Source organism: Parus major, chromosome 6, assembly GCF_001522545.3.
Source record: "Parus major isolate Abel chromosome 6, Parus_major1.1, whole genome shotgun sequence".
Lineage (NCBI taxonomy): Eukaryota > Metazoa > Chordata > Aves > Passeriformes > Paridae > Parus > Parus major.
In genome coordinates, this window is record NC_031775.1 from 25,261,067 (window position 1) to 25,278,815 (window position 17,749).

Sequence of the window (17,749 nt, forward strand, 5' to 3'; positions counted from 1 at the left end):
GCCCTCACAGCCCTCACAGCGCTGCGGTGCCCGTGCCCAGCCGTGCCCGGAGCCGCTCCGGCCGGCCTGGCCCTGCTGCAGCCGCCGCATGGTTCAACAGCCGCTTCCCCCGCCCTCCTCCCCCAGCCCAGGGAGAGCAGCGACTCACGGCTGTTCAGCTCTCAGATCTGAGCCGCTAAACACGAAAACGCTGGAAAAGTGATGTGAAATGGTGTTTAAATGGGTTTGCAGCGACTCAGAGTTGCCGCTGTGAACAATTGTGGAAATTTCGGGACAGGTATCGATCTGCCTGCCCGGCCTTGCAGCAGTGCCAGTTTGCCTTTCACTGAGCGCAAAAGTAAATGTTGATTGAGATTGCTGCATGTAGCCAAACAAGGGCGAGAGTATTTTTTGGCTTGGGCATCCTTGAGCTATTTAAAGACAGTTTCTCTGTGGCTTGAGTTACAGCCCAGCAGGAAGGCTCGTGCCTACATGTCTTCTTTGAATGTCCAAATCACAGCAGTGCAATACAGGAATACAGTGACAAAATATACCGTTTATACTAATGCAAATACTCTGCTTAGAGATTTAAGTGGCACGAGGTGTTAGTTTTCCCCTTAAGGTTTTCCTTCCAGATGTTGTTTTGAAGTTATTACAAATGCGAACTGTAAAGAATTACAACTGCCTTTCACACATAAAATGCCTAAGATGTGATAGACGGAAAATTAACTGGTGCATGCATATGGGAACTGCCCTAGTTCCCACAACTGAGTGCCTCCAGGGAATACTGCTGGAGTATTAGAGCTGATAGTTTATCAAGAGCACTCCGCAGTTTGTGGGTCAGAAGGGAATTTGAGTCTGAATCTTCTTCCTTTAGCAAGGAAAAACATTTTGTTGCAACATGGATATTGGAATAAAAGATACCTAATTTTCAAATTAAAAAATACAATATGAGCCAGTGGAATGTACAACTCTTATAAAGTTTGTATTTCTGTGCAATAAGCAGTCCAGTATTTGTGTATATCAAATTGCTTTCTAAATCACCACTTTTTGTATAAAGAATGGACAATCTGTAATTGTGTTTCTGAGAGCACATTCACATACTAAAGTTTTCATCCAGTTTTCTCACAATCTGGGCCAGGAATTTCAAATGTGTCAGTTCTGGTGAAGGAGAGCTGGTGAAGTAGTGCCAAACACCCACGTTCTAGTTTTGGTCTTGCAAAGGAACATACCCAGAATATCTGGCCACTTCTAAAATACAAGCCCTGCCCGTTAGCTGTCCAGCTTTAGAACAAAGCTTTTGACTTGACATCAACTTTTTCTTGGAGTGATTTGTTGAAGGTGTGTTGGGAAAGAGGGGGCAGATTCTGCTTTCAGCTGGCTCTGCTGCAGCTGAGAGCAAATTTGTAGTTGCTTCGCTAATCAGAGCAGAACCAGGAGGCTTTAAGTGTTTCAGCGACAGTCACAGTGCTACTGTCACATCTGTATTCCCTGTACACCCTCACCTCGGCTTTGCTTGCTCAGCGAGCATCTCATTGCCTTAGTGGAGGCCAGGGCAGGAAACTCCTGTCTTTGGTCTGGTGACACAGGAGCAGGGCCACATCCCACACCCGGGATTGCGTGGGGTTTGACCCAGGGGGGCTGTAGGCATCGAAAGGGGAAGCTCTGAACTCCACTCAGAAAATCCAGTGTTACATCCTGGGGTTTTGTAACTCTCTGTTTAAGGAGCAGATCACAGAAGAAAAGCCCCAATAAAATGCTGTAGCCCACATCCTGATCATTGCTTCCAGAGTGAATCTATGTGCGGGGAGTCAGAGCTTGAATCATCTTAAAAATTACATCACAGCACATGATTCAAGAGCTGGATTACATGAAAACTGAATAGAACAGAGATGGCAATGAACGCTTCTATATTGAGTCTAAGAAAATGCAGAAAACAAGGCCGTTAAAATTCTTACTTACATCAAGTAATTTAATTGTTTCACTGCATTTGTGTTGTTATTTGGGAACTTTTTAGTAGATACTTTAGAGAAGACCCTCAATACTGCTTACACACAACCTTCTCTAGGTGTGGTATCACACTGATTTTTTTCCCTTTCCACTCATAAAAACAGGGGATCAGAGAGGGCACTTGTTTTCAATGTGCCATGGTGTAACTCAGAGCAAACTCTCAGCCGCTGAGTCTATTTTGCTTCCCTCAATAAAAGATGAACTATAGTACATTTAAAACCTAACATGGAGCTTCTGGCATGTTTGTGGGTTTTTTTCATTGTACTTTTAAACTGGTATATTTTTCTTGCAAAAGAGGTGTTTCTGTGATATAAGTAACACAAAAATTAGAAGCCTCAATGGCTTTATCATAATTTTGTACTGTCTCTAGAGTCTGATTTTAGTATCATTTATAAGAAAACGGGTTTCTTTAGATGGTTTTGAAAAGGATAGTAAAATCGATACAGTGTTTTACTAAAACGTAGTAATTCTGTGTAATAACGAAAGAATGTTTCTTTTATGATTGTAGAGCAGTTTTCACATTTTTCTTTAAAAATTCTTGGTTTATTGTAAAGTAAATCCAGAGATAATTTCGTCACTCATTTGAAAAGGATCCTGAATTAGTCTAATGGGAATTGCAGCTTAGCAAGATCTTTTTACTCTTGTATAAATCCTCAGGCTTAGTAGTAAAATCTCATTTCAGTATTGAAAGCTTGATGGTGATGTTGTGTTGCCATGGAACCAAGCAAATGGGAAAAATTTTGGAATGCCCCGAAGGAACAGACTTTCAGAGCTGCATGTGCTCCAAAAAGCCCAAATACTGCTGGGTTTTGCTTCCAGAGAAGGGAGATTCTATCCTGTTTCGATTGAAGCCAATGGGAGGCTTGCCACTGATCTCAGTAGGAGCGGGACCGTGCCTGAGTTTTGCAATCCATCTTTTTAAAGTCCTTAAACTGAAGCGTTTGCCTTGCCAATGAGTCCAGGGAGGTGATTTGCATATGATGGCAAATGACCAGAACCCTGGCTTTGTGTGAATAAGCTGCTGACCACATTCGTGCATAGCAGCCTGCAGAGGAGAAAGAGCTGGCAGGACTCTTTTTTTTTTTCTAAAATAATGATTAGTCCTTCCTATGTTGAAATTCCTCATGAAGCTTCCAGTGGAGTTCAACAAAGTACCTGTTTGCTGGACAATTCTGTGCAGAGGAGGAGGGAGCAGGGACAAGCAGACTTCTTTTTACATCGGCTCTACCCTGGGTCTGTTCTCTGAGCTCATTCCCAGCGATTCCCATGATGTCACTTCTAGTAATGGAGACATGTTTACAAAAGAGTGCGCAGCATCCTCTTTAAAAAGAAACTTTCAGCTTGGGGAGTGTTACAAAAGTTAGGAAACAAAAAACTGTGAGGAGGGAGTAAAGATCCAGACAAAGGTTTTTTGTTTGCAGTGACCGAACTTGACCTCACATGACTATGAACAATAATGAATATGCAGTTTGGCAGTGGCAGAACTCAGTGTCAGCAGTATTGCCTTTGTGGTATACAATATATTAAGAGCATCTGAGAGTGGCAAGTGGCCATGAAATGGGCTGATAAGATTGTATGTAAAAATGGTTTGAGTATACTTTATATCTCCTTTCAAGACAAATGATTTTTTATTTCCTATTTCATCCCCCTTATCTTGAGAACAAATACAAAATTCATTAAGAGTACAGTGACTCTCTCCTATGTAATATATTGTGTTTCTGTAATTTTGAAAAGATAAGGGCATTTTAGCCCAAGCTGCTCCTAGCTTTTCCCTTCAACTTGTTACTCACATTAGTACAAAAAGGCTTTTGTTCTAATAGAAAGATCCAATATAACTAACTGGGTTAAAACCAGTATAACTAACTTTTACACTTCCAAATTTACCACCATTTTTCAATCAAGAAATTACACATATACTTGTGTTTTGTACAAATAAGAAAATCCTAACTATCCAAAGGGATTGCTAATTTTAAATTAAGCTATGCGGAATAGCAGAATTTGGAACAAGATTCTCCCATAGTTGTGCCTTGAGCAATTATCTGCCATAACAATGCAGGCATCCCCCTGCCTGCTGTGAGCAAGGGGAATGTGTTATAAACATGGTTACTTTTCCACTTTTGTTTCTTGGGGGTATTTACGAAGCTGGCATTCTATCCAAGAGCTGACTTTATGTGAAAAGCAACGGATGAAGCAACTAATTTACTGCATATAGATCCTAAATACTGTTGGATATTCCAAACTTTTATCTATTTGTAAATCATCAAAAATTGATTTCTGTGGGGGCCTTTGGTGTTTATAGGATACATTGCATTTGCAGGTATTTTGAGTTTCACTAAAAACTTCATTGTCAAGCCAAATAAACTTGTACCTGTTGTCAGCTTCTCTGCAAAAAGCAAACTTGCTTCTCGTCTAGTTCCCTCTCCAGGAATCCAGAACTGCTTTCTACCCTTCCAAAAAGGAAACCAAGGAATATAATAGAGAAATCTAAGAGCTAAGGGGAATATGGGCCATTTTGAAAAAAATGGCATCTCATAGAAAAATCACAAAATCGTGATCTTATCAAACTTGCTGTAAGTCATCCTTGATTCACAGAACTGTGAATTGTCCTAGAATAACACAACCTCTAATTATCATGAGGTTCTAAGCAAGTGTTTTTTCATCAAAAGGAGGCACTTTTCACTGCTCAGGTTTGCTCTCTTGTGCAGCTGTTGACTTCAGAAGGACTTGTCACATCTTGTAAAGTACTGTAGATACTGGAAGCTGGGATCACAGACAGCTCCTTCAACAGCAGTGCACAGGAGGTTGTGTGACCCAGGCATTGAATCACATGATATCCCACCCCTCCCCTCATTTTCAGGAATTTGGGACTATAATCAAGGCACTGCTGGGTGGGACACTGGAAGAGTCTTAATGCCTTTGCCATGAAAGACACAACACCTGATGGCTGGGAAATTTTCACAGAATTTTGGAGACATCTTCTGAAACAACTTGGGAGGGTTATGGAAGTGTCTGGGCATCAGTTCTGCTCTGATGCAATGGTCCTGATGAAGTCTGCCATATTCCAATGAAAGCTTTACACTCCCAGTATTTTCTAATCCCTTATGTGATTATCTCTTATATAGATGAACAGAGAGAGACACCTCCAAAGGGCAACACTCCCTACTCCCCAATTTATCCAAGCAAACAAAATGGATTTGCTGACTTTTGGTTTTGCAAAAAGCACAAAGGAACTAAAAATCCTCATAGATGTCAGGTATATTTCCTTTTTGTAAGTCAGTCTCACTAAAAAACAGATGGTCTCCAGGCTTTAGTTTACCATAGATATGTATAATTCATTTTATGTAACTGAAATTTTATCTGTGAACACAATTAACAAAATGTAAACTATAAATGTTGTCTCAGCACAACAAAATTAACTGAGAACCCTGGCAAAAAGCAGTTTTTTTGCTTTTAGCCTTCTCTCTGCACTAATCTGGCTACACCAGTTGTTACATTCCAATTCTGACACTCAAATCATGTTGAGCAATTTTCCCACAGTGTGTTTCCCAAACAAAGGAATTTTTCCCACTCCCACTTATGTGTCTCTTGCAACTGGGAACTGCAGAAAAATGTCCTTAAGTGCTAAGATCCAGCCAACCATTGAACTTGTAGTGCAATGTTAGATTTCAAAAACTGTGGGTGATCATTTGACCAAAACGATACCAACTGACCCAGCAAAAGCATACTTTTTCAGTTACTAAATTACAGATATTCAACTCATATCATGATAAAATCTTACACAGGTTTTTTCTCGCTGTTTGAAGCATAACCTAATACTTACCTAAGCACCTTATACCTTCATGAGAACAGAAATCTTTTTATTTGTATACCCTAAACTCTTAAATTGCCTCATTATTGCAGGATATTCACCTGAAGTGGCAGAGGCCTTGAAAAGGGTATAATCTCTTTCTAGGAGATGTTGTTTTTGCAAGTCCTGTCTTTTCTCTTTATAGAACAACAGAACATATTACTAACTTGGTATTTCACATATGACCATGGCTTCTGGAAAACTACATAGGTCACAGCATGACAGGCTAGATACATAAAGCTGCTTGTGGGCTAAATCACCCCACAGCTCTTTAAAATTTGGGATAATGAAGGGTCAAACATGCCTACTTTACTCTTGCTACACTTTCCCCTTTCATTATTTCCACAGGATGAATAAAGCAAGAGTAATTTCTGGAGGGTTCTTGTTTATTTTACCTTTACCTACAAAGAGAGACTAAATATTTCCTGAAGCAAAGTACCCCAGGCTGTAGGACAGGGATGTTTTGACCCAGGTCTTTTGAGAGAGAGAAGTGATTGGTGCCTTTGTCATCAACTTAACCTGAAGTGCAAACAAAGATTATAAAATGGCCTTAAAAGCCCTGTCTTTCAGAGACACAAAGTTACAAAGAAAAAATATTTCATCCAGCATAAAAAAACTGAGCAAATTTGAGCACTTGTTAATCAGCATAATTTACTGAAAGTGTCACAGTAGTTCAGGTAAACTAGAACTGGTGTTAACAGGCAGTAGAACTCAGGTTGAAGGACAAGAAGAGGAGCCTCCTGAAGCCACAGTGTCTTATTTCTTCTGAGGAAAGACATTAGTAAATTGCAGATAACCACCTCTGCATATTGTGACTGAACTTTTTAATTAATGTTATGGATTGACTGTACTGGTGTAATTTTATCATAGAATCTTAAGGGTTAGGAAGGAACCTGAAAGGTTATCTAGTCCTAAGCCCCCCTGCCATGGGAAGGAACACATTCCAGTAGACCAAACTGCTCAAGGCCTTATCCAACCTGGCCTTGAACATTTCCAGGATTGGGGCATCCACAACCTCCCTTAGCATCCTGTTCCGGTATCTCACCACCCTCACCACAGTGAGTAACGTTCTTGCTAAATCTAGCCAAAGTTTCCCCTCTTTCAGTTTGTAAATATGATGATGATGATGATGATAAATAATAATAAATGACAAATATTGTATCTATATTATGAAATACAAAAAGTAATGAGCAGACCAGTGCACCTTGAATGTGCATTCAGAAATCTGCTTTAGTGGTCAGAATATACTGGGCATGCATCTGCCTCTGGCTCTTCCCTGCAAAAAGTTTTCTTCTCATCCTGAGCTCTGCAGTGTCTCTAAGATCAAACTGAGCTTCCCCAGTCAAGCTCAGTTGTGTTCAGCTTTGTTCACAAAACAACTTTCTGTGCATTTTCACCTGTGACATTCCTCAGATACATTTTTCTGGATAGTTAGTGTTTAGTATTTCTTACTAAATGTGGCACACATTTAGAATGTGCTAAGTTAATACATAAAAAATACTTGGAAAGCACCAGCCAAATCGGAAACTGGAGAAGGCTTCTGTGCACTAAACAAGTAATTTCTGGAGCAGTCTTCCAAGAGAATTATGTTGCAAATATCAGCCCCAAGTCCAACTTACATCATGGCATCACCTGACATTTTTGACCATTCCTCATTCAGTTTCAGCTCCTCTGGTAGATCTTTAGTATGTATGGGCCAGGAAGTACCATCAGTAATCCTACCCAGCATGATGAAACATGGAGCAAAATTTCATAGCTTGTTTACCCAAGCAATACCTGCTACTAAAAATAACTTGGTTACTATATTTTAACTAATACTTCAAGGACTGGCATAGATATCTTATCTGCTTCCGATCAGCCCTCAAAATAAGAGCAAATATATTTTGAAATATTATTTATTTTCTAATCTAGGTATTTTTAAAATCTCATAAAAAAACAGATGTAGAGAAAAAGTCATCCATGTCTGACTTTAGAATATTTAGAAGGAGAACAATGCACAATTAAAGAGTCTTTGTTCCATTTTGCAACTTTGTGGTCAGTAGTATGATCCACTCTGTCTTTGCTTCTCTGCTTTTTCTATTCCTCTGGGTACTCTATGGAAGATATTTCCTGACCATATATATATGTGTATATATATATATATGTATATATGTATGTATATGTATATGTGTATATACATATATACACACACACACACATATATGTATGATATCCCTGTGGTCAGTTAATATACATAATTGTAAGAGGCTCCATACAAAGTAAGGTGTGCATTTTCAGGGGACCACACTACAAAATATATCCTGGTACAGCCCTCCAGTGAAAAAGTGCCTTATATGTAACTTGTGTTTATTATGGGGAATTCAGATGAATCATTTAGAAAGGTGTTAAATTAAGGATAGAGAAGGAAAGGAGGTCCTTTCCAACTATGTCTACAATCCTTCTGATTTAGACTTAAACTTTCATTTTTGCTAACTGAGATTTCTTTTCTCATGTCCATTCTCTTCAATTTATTTCATTTTACGCTACATTTTGTATTTAGTGCAGTGTCCAAGATCTCTTTAGACTATTTTTCCTCGTTACAGATCCTGACTTAGCCCGATTAAAATTAAATACAAGAAAAAGGGCTAAAACAGTAAACTTAGTAAAAATAAATTTTAAAAACCCTCTTTTGAATGTTGACTGTGTCTTCTGATTTCTATTTACATTTTCTTCGTATTTCAGCTCATGTAACCTGAGATCCTTGGGGTAAAATCATAGTGTGGCAAAAGCCAATGGCAAATCTCTCCCCCCTGACCAGGAAAGCTTCATCACAGTGGTGTATCAAATATCACAAAAATTATATACTCTATTACAGGATAAGCACAGGCACTATCTGAGTCTTACTTGAGCTTATACCCCACACTTCTGCACTAACCAAGCACTTGACTTACACAAGGAGGACTTAATGAAAGTAAAATTTATTCAGCCGAGAGTAACCTTTGAAACCACGCTGACACTATCGGCTGTGATTTGTGCAGGACACCTCACGGAGCTGCAATCTATGCATCCTTACGTAACAGGCATTAAGAAGCAGTTACACAACTTAATGCAAACACCACCGGCAGATGAAAATCCATGGCACAGGCAGGATCTTGAGTAATCATCAAAGCAATGCCAGAAAGCAAATTCTACCCACAGAAACCATTTTTTTTGTGTAAAATCCATTTCCTGGGATGCTCTGTACTTCTGTTGCTGGTAGCCTTAATAATCTGCCACAAAGTGGATTTTTGTTGTGAAGTTTTTATCAAAATCTCCAGAATCTGTTAATAATATAAGCTTTGACCAACACTGCCAGAAAATGTGTGTGCAATTCAACTCATATCTTTACTGACTGCAATAATAAACTTTTGGTCTAAAACAAACAGGTCATTAGCAAACAGGTACTTTTGTGCACTGAGGTTACTTGTGTCTCTCTCCCTCTGTCATCCCATTTTTCACTCACTGTTCAGACACTTAGAGTTTGATGTCTGAGTATGTCTTCATGATGCAACTTCCTCAAATTTAGTACAGTAGAAGAACATACTCCATTTTTTAGTGCACAAAGTTTATTAGTGTCCTTTAATTAAGACTGTTACTTCAGGCAATACTTTAATCTCAGAGGATAATTTAGGTTACAGGGTATGCCTAAAGTTGGGCAGTTATGGCTATCCACACCTCTATTCTAAATTGAAGAAATGGTATCTGTTATCTTTGCACTAACTTCAGAATATTTTCTGAAGTTGATGTAATTTCTTGATAAATATGTTTCATTTTTAATGAAAGGAGCATTCCAAGTCCCACTTTAGATATTTCATAGTGCAAAAGTTGAAGTGTTGTACAAAGTATTATATGGGACAGACTCTGGTCACTTTTACATCAGTAGAGATTGGGATGACTCCAGATTTCCACTGGGATAACAAAGTAGATTTTTTCTTCAGCCAAGAAGAACAGGGATGGCAAGACATAACTATATGGTCAGAAAATCTATTTGAAAGATGAGTAGTTTATCAGTTTAACTAGGTGACATCTTTAGAAAACACTCAAGTATTTAAAACATCACCAGGCCTCAGATAAGACACAGATGGCATTTTTTAGTCTATGGCATTGCTTGTTTCCCTGACCAATGTGTTCACAATGGATAAAGAGGTGATGTTTTTGAATCAAATATATTTAAACAGCAGTAAAATTGTAATACTGAATAACTGAGGCAGGCGGGGTTGGGCTGCATTAAGGGGGATAGGAGTGCTGAAATAAGTTTGGGGTTTACCTTTTTCACAGCCTGATAAAAATCCACCCATCCAGTTTTCCTTCTAACCCACCAGTTTATTTGCCCTGTTGAGTATCCTGTTTTAGTCTTCCCTCTCCAAACACAATCACTTGGAAATGCTGAAATAAGTACACTCAGTCTCTGAAAAGCCTACCCAATAAAGTTCAAAGACCAGTTTTAAGAGTCACCTGAAGACCTGATCCTTCCTAGTTCACCTTTTCCATTTTATTTCCAGCTCTCAACAGAAAGAAAACACACCATTCCTTTGGGGTTTTTTGGTTAAAACATGCTACTGGCAAAATATATCCCTCAGCAGGGAAGTGTGCAGTGATCTAGAGAGCAGAAATGAACCACCTGAAAAAGAAGTACTCAACCATCACCACACTGGTCCAGCTGTAGTGGCAGTGGAAGGATGTGAGGAATAACTGAGGGAGGGGCAGGAGCTGTGCAGAGCAGCAGCAGAAGAGTCTGTGGAGCTGTGCTCAGACATCCCATTGCTTGTGAGGGGTAGCATTGCTTCCTGGTATTGAAGGAGAGCATAAACATGGGGGAGGGAGAGCCCCAGGATGAAAACAGACTTCATGGAGAATGATGTAAAATTGAGGCTTTAAGAAGTACATCTTTTACATGATTATACAGGTTAGGGTTTAATTTTGTTTTCTGGGAGTAAAAAAAGGAAAATAGCTTAAATACTGATACCATATCTTTCATTAAAATTCCCAGTTAAAAACAAACAAACAAACAAAAACAACAGTTTGTTTGCATGCCAACAATTCAATTTACCAGAATATGTTTATATTAATTCCCTATTTAAAACTACATTGCATTTGCCACAGCCCTTTAGGCAGTAATGTCAATGGGATTAATCACCAAAGCATTTTTTTTCTTGATCGAGGTGTTTTCCTGAAGTATTGCTACAAGGTATATCCAATTCAGACATGCTTGAGAACACTGTAATTGTGTTGGACAGGAATATAATTCTTTCCTTAATGAAATAGGTTTCCAAAGTGGTTTCTACCACCTACAGTCTGGAAACCAGTGTGCTGCCATATAGGATGGCTTCTTTCCTTGCCTACTATTGGCAAACTGCCATTTTATATCTTTATTCTCAGTTAAACCTCTACTTACACACTAAAGTATCTATGAGTACAGAAAAAATATGGAAAATGTGATGAAGCATTAATGTATCATCTTCTGACCTTTGTATCTTAATTCTTTAAATTTTTTAAATTCTTTAAATTATTTGTACTGGTTATTCCAGAACTGTCTGTCAACTACAACATCCTAATTGTATTGTTTTAACTAACAGGTACATACAAACATCATTCCACAGACTTATTTTTAATCAGGGATTTCTTGTGCTCAATTGAAAAATAGAAAAAAAGGAACACATAAAATGATAACTGTAAAACAGGCAGTGATTCTGAAAGAAATGAAGCTGCTCTGCTTCACATATTGCTCCAGTCTAAGACACCTGAGAAACATTTATTTTCCAGCCTGCAAGTATCCTGAGCACTGTATGGAAACCTCTAATTGTATTTTCTTTAATGCAAAACATATGACAAAATAACCAGTGCATCAGCATGGCCTGACAATCCTGCCACATATGTGTCATGAGAAAGGACATAAATAAAATCTACCTGGATAAACAATGACTCATACATAGAGAGGAGGTGCCCAGGAGAGGTGCCAGGGATGATATCTGTCCCCTGCTATTTTATCTGTCTTGCTGAGGCATTTACAGCTCCCATTACTGTGATGCCAGAATATATAAGGCCATGCAGCTGTTCTTACAACACTCAAATGGGGTGGACAAATTACATGGGTTATCCTGGGTCAGAGGTTTGAAGAAGATCATTGCACAAGCTTCACATGCTCTTGATGGGTAGAAGGTATTTATTGACCATTCCTATATAAATCATCACCTACCCTCATTCCCAAAGCATCCAAGTGTTTCTCAAGCATTCATGCTAAAATAGTCAAGATGTCCCATCTTGGAAGTGTTACTGGACATGAGCCAACAGCTGAATGACTTGTAGCAACTTCTTTCAGTGCACAACAACTGCTCTTCTGCTATGGTTGTCAAGATAAATATATTCCATAACAAGGCTTCTAAGTGTCTATTTCAGTCAGTCATTTTAATCATAGAGTGCTGAGTAAGACTGTATTTCCTCCATTGTCCATGCTGTCATAAAATTGGGTTAATTTCTATTAGATGAAGATGTTGTTAAGCTACTCATGATTCTAGGTTTTCACAGTTTTCATATCATGCTTTAAGGCAACATTATACCTGATTTGAAAGCAAAACATCCCTGTTTACATGCATGAAGAAGTCACCCCCAAACTATAAATACATGAATATGATCTTGTCAATTTACTGAAGCCAGCAGTGACATTTCTGCGTGGGACACAGGCATGTTGCCATCTACTCTGAGTGATGTAAGCTGAGTTTGATGACTAGATATCACCTGGTATGTTCTTCTGTAGAGGTACCCATTGCTGCTGGTCTGAGTAACACAGTACTCCATAAATTCTATACATGTGCTTTAAACACACACAAGTGGAGGAATAATTTTCTTTATGCAATTGTTAATGATTGCCAGGCAGAAATTTTTGTATTTTTGTAATTATCTTTATCTGTAAAATGGCAGAATACTTACCAACCTGGTAGGATGTTGGGTAGGATAAGTAACTGTTATTTGGAGATGCTCTTAGACTGATGAATGTGAAGTCCTACAAGAGAGAGAAATATGTGATCCACTGACACTTGATTAACACACATCAATGTCATCACCTCTGCAACCTTCACAGCAAGAAGCAAGCAAGGCTGGATTGCCCAATTAATAATAGGTTTGGATAACACCTGTCAATGAAAAATAATGTGTTACATATATTGACATTTTCTATTAAAATACCTAATTTTACAGTTTCATCTAAACATTCTTCATCCAGTACCATCTTTCTAACACAATGGATTACTGTATTGCCCATCTTTTGTAAACTGGACTAGATGACCTCTAAAGGTCCCTTCCAACCCAAAGATGCAGTGATTTTACTGATGTCAATTTAAGTTCATGCTCAATAAGCTTAGGCAGCAGTAATTTGCTTCAGACTTCATGATAATGTTTTAAAAATAATTTCACTAAGACAACTCATATTTTTTGTTCTTGATTCTAAATCCACAAGGATATGTTGCAGCCACCTAGAAAAAATCCTCATGACAGAAAATCTTCAACCAATAAAGGTACCAAGGAAAAAGTATACAAGAACAAATGTCATGAAGTTCCTGAGCATGAGTTCCTGAGTGTCCAAAGACACATTCTACAGCAAAACCACTGCAGCAATGTAGTGAAGGATGTTTTCAGCATGTTTTTAATACATTTTAACTTTTACTGGTTACAATTCAAAGTTAATAAAAATCAGGGGGGTTGGACTGGAACTGATTTCAACAGTGCTAGAGAGTTTCACACAATGCACCTGTTCAGGTGACTTTGGAAAGCTATGGGTTCTACCTTTCATATCTTCATGCTGAAATATCTTGGCTATTCATATTCTATTAAAGCTGTAACCAATATGATTTAAGACTAATTTAAAGCCTTAATCTGGTGCAGTCAGATTTAGGAGCCAACCAAATCAAAAATGTTTTTAGCTGGTTTTAGTAGTGTCTTGCACTAGAGCTGGTTGATATTTTTTCATGAAGGAATGGATGGAATTATTACATAAAGTTAATCTTTATGGGGAATTTTTGTTGTAATCACATCTCATTTAGTCTAAAAATAAGAGCGATTTTGTCCCAATCACTTGCTGAAAAATGAAGATGTCAGCTCAGAAACGCTGCAACACTTATGGAGAAAGAGCATGAGCTCACAGTTTAATAATGATAGCTTAATATCAAAAATATAATTGTGTTTCATCAGGAGAGATGCAGCCCAAAGGCACCTTCCTGCCTTCATTCTCCTGTCTATGCCAGGATCCTTTTCAAGGTTATATGTTCTGCAGCATCTGCCCTCGTATAATGCCCCTTGAGAGATTTTGTCTGAGATAGGAGTCCATGCACCTAAATGCATCTCCCCAGGTCTCTGCAGTGATATTTCTGAATAGAAAAGCTTTTCAGTTTTCTCTCTGAAATCTGTGGATGAATCTGTGATCACAGACTAACTTTTCTCTGTTCCATTTACATGGACAGCATTGCACACACAGAGAGTAATATTTCCAATGAGTTTGGACATGCAGGGCAGTTTGAGGCAGAAAAGCTCTAATAGATAATATTAATACAATTTAAAGCCCTGATCCTCCAACACCTGTTGAGCTGAATGGTTCTCTCTCAGGAGAGGAATTTCAGTGATGCTGAAGAAGCCTGTGACATATGTATTACTCACAGGAGCCATGGTGCAAGACTGGAAATCCACTTGCAGCTCATTGTGCATGTGTGATTTCAGCTGTCCTAATGGCAGGCTCACACAGATACACACATTTGAGCTACACAGCAGTGAGGGTAACAGAAACCTACACATTTAACAGCAGTGTACTGCAGCAGACACCTCTCCACAGCAACTGGGATGAGCTGCAGGCTGCTGCTGGGACATACTTCAAACCCCTCCCATGGAGAGGGAACAGGGCAGAAGGAAAGCTATGAGGAGTTCTCACATTTTTACATCAGCGTGCCAAAGTGCTCATAACACACCTTCAAAATTTCCATTTCAACACCTTCATTTTGGAAAGAATAAGATTGAAGATGCAATGGCAATAAAAGACAAGATAGAAGGCTAGACACAGTTCGCTCCAAATCAGAGTATTCATTATTTAGTCTTAAATGTATCTCTATAAGAAATTAGATCCTGCTAATACTGATGTATCTAGCAGATACACAGATGAGTGAAAACAGATGTGGTGCTAGTCAGGTGGGAAAGTCTGAAATAGCAACACAGAAAACCATTGTGGGTTCTTAATCCAGAGGAGTTAACCATCTGGGGCAATATTGCACATGTAACCACAACTGCAGCCCCAGCTCTAGCCTGAGACAGGCTGTGATTCTGCCTCCCTGGGCATCTGTGAGACCTACAAGTTCTGCAAGGTAGCAGGAGCTCTAGTACAGTCAGAAGGGGTGACAATTTGGAGGTTTTTCTTAAAAAAAAAGGTTATATAAATTATTTGCCACACCTTGCTCTTCCATCTGCTTTGTCTGTGCCTCCTACAGCCTAGAACAATTGTCCCAAGTCCTGCTGAGTCCTGCTAATACTGAGAGAATACTGAGAGGCTAAGGAAAAGATGAACTGAGCTGAAGGACCAATGCATTGGGTGAGCTTCAGACAGATAAGCCTAGGTACTTACATGTCTCTCATACTAGGAAGAAACATTCAGTTCTAGGGTGCAGTCCTTCTGATCCCAGAGCAGATGCCTCAAGATGCATCGCTCGTAACAGGCTTTGAAGGACACAATTTCTTTGCACTGAATATAAAATTTAAGTTGACTATTCCAAATATAGACAAACCATTGACTTCTAGTCATGACAACCTTGACAGTCTGGTATTAAAGCAAATCAATGAAGAGTTTATCTAGATTCATAGGACTGACAGGAGACCCTGAGATATTTGTAGTTACCCAGTGCTACAGCTCAAGGAAGTCAGAGCCTGGACTTTGAAATATAAACAACTTCAGATTGATCATCAGGGGCTTTAACCAGCTCAAATCTCCTCCAGCAGAACTTTGCATCTTCATCTTCCCTGCATGGTTGATTCTCTCCTTGGAGAAGACATTAATTCTCCCACTGAGGATCTCCAAGGATCTCACTGTGATGGAACTAATTATAGGAAATCTGCTGATGTACAACTAACTATGCTAACCAGCACAATTTGTGGGGTGCATGGTATGCTTTGCTACGCTAAGCAAAAGGATCTGAGAGTGGACAGGAATAAATACCAGCTTGGACTGCAGGAGATTAGTGATCTGAAGAACCTGCTGTGTGACAGAGACATCCAAGCTTAGATGCCAGTTCAAACAGAGTTCTTTAAACAAGGATGCTTTGTCACATAGTGTTAGGAAATACAATTCTTCCTTAATCAAAATTAAGGAATAATTTTGAAATATTTGCTTTTCACTAGAGAATAGAGGAGGAGTGAGCAGAACTGCTAATCTACCCAGTGTGCTACAAATATTGTAAGAAGAGACGATTGTCCCAGTAAGGAGACTGAAAGCTAAAAATATAAGGCAGAGGCTGAAGGGCAGCCAAAGGCACAGGGTGATATTCCATGTCTGTGATCACACAGCTGGCCTGTGCCCAGGACCTGTTCTCTGTCCCCACAGCACTGCTTCAATACATCCCAGACTGCAACAGTACAAATGAAAAGTACCTGTAGAGACTGTAGAGGAAAAACAGGTTGCATGGAACGATGTCTTTCACTGTCCTAAGTTAACATGAAGCCAAAGCTCACCATCAGTGCAAGGGCACAGCTGGCAGAATGCTGCTAAATCCCACCAGCACCAACCACAGACTGATGGAACCAGCAGCAGGAGTGGATTAGGAGCAGTCTCCAATTGGATCAGAAAGCTGTTTTACATAAACCATTGCACAAATCAGGGGTGAGCCTTAGGAGAGACCCAAGATAAAACACCAGTCCTTTCTGAACTGGACACACAGTCTGGAAAGGGGCTTTGTACTACCCCAAAGTTCCCCAAGTGCTTCCTGTCTGAACACAAGGAGATGTAAAAAACATAAAATATGTTCTACATAATATCACAGAGTCTTTCTGTCTTCCACACCTAACAAAAATTAACCAATACAGAAAACAATACAAGCAAACATACCTTAGCTGAAGAATCTTGGTGGGAAAGTCAAGGGGAAATTACGTCCTCCCAAAAGTTTCTGCAACTGTCAAAGATATCCAGAGGCTGAAAATACATGAAACACCTTCAGTGAGCACTGTGAGTTTCAGAAAAGAGTCCAAAATATTTTGTTCAAGTCATTTCTTCAAAGTTAGGATCAAAAATTAAGTAGCCAAATGAAAAAAAAAAAAAAAAAAAAAGAAAAAAAAAAAGCCAACCCAAAACATCAAAGTACAAGTAAGAAAGTATGAAAAATCCAAGGACACTGCACAATATATGTGATTCCCTGTGCCAGGGCTAGCACCTAGCATGCACGTACTTGAATATAACAAGATTTATTCCTATCCATGGACTACACAATGTATTTATGTTTGCAGTTGATGTATTGCACAATGTAATGAATAGCAAAGTAATAACACAGAATAAATCAGTTTCCTTGGCACCAGGTTTTGGATAGTACTAATCTGCAAATAGCACATGACTCATTGGCAATTCCCTTTCATATGCCAGTTTAAAGGGAATGAGATGGAAGTTCATCACATTCTGTCCATACAGACATCTACATCCTGTTCAGATAACCAGTTTATACAGATGTTGGCTGTGAGATGTATAGTCTGCTAGCCAGAGTTCTGAGCCAAAGATTATTAACCAAAAGCAGTTACCAGAGAAGGATGAGCATGGCATAAGTAAAAACATATCTTTAGGCCATCACATCTAAGGAAACAGTCATCACATAAAAGCAGACTATAACCTTTAGGTGAATTAACAGCTACCTGTTTTACAGGTGGGAGAGAATTATTTTTTTC

At 39.0% G+C, this 17,749-nt stretch overlaps 1 protein-coding gene across 2 annotated transcripts in view; it reads right to left on the reverse strand.

Moving 5' to 3' along the window:
• Nucleotides 1-17,006, reverse strand: part of GPAM (glycerol-3-phosphate acyltransferase, mitochondrial) — a 47,193-nt gene extending 30,187 nt beyond the window's left edge. The window contains exons 1-2 of one of the 2 annotated variants that reach the window (XM_015632982.2): nucleotides 16,926-17,006; nucleotides 12,782-12,854 (exon numbers count right to left, since the gene is read on the reverse strand). The gene's annotated coding sequence lies outside the window, so the exon portion shown is untranslated. Of the gene's footprint in view, nucleotides 1-148; nucleotides 165-12,781; nucleotides 12,855-16,925 lie in introns of those variants that run through there. The other variant, XM_015632980.2, reaches the window with a different exon arrangement.
• Between the last annotated feature and the right edge of the window lie 743 nt (nucleotides 17,007-17,749).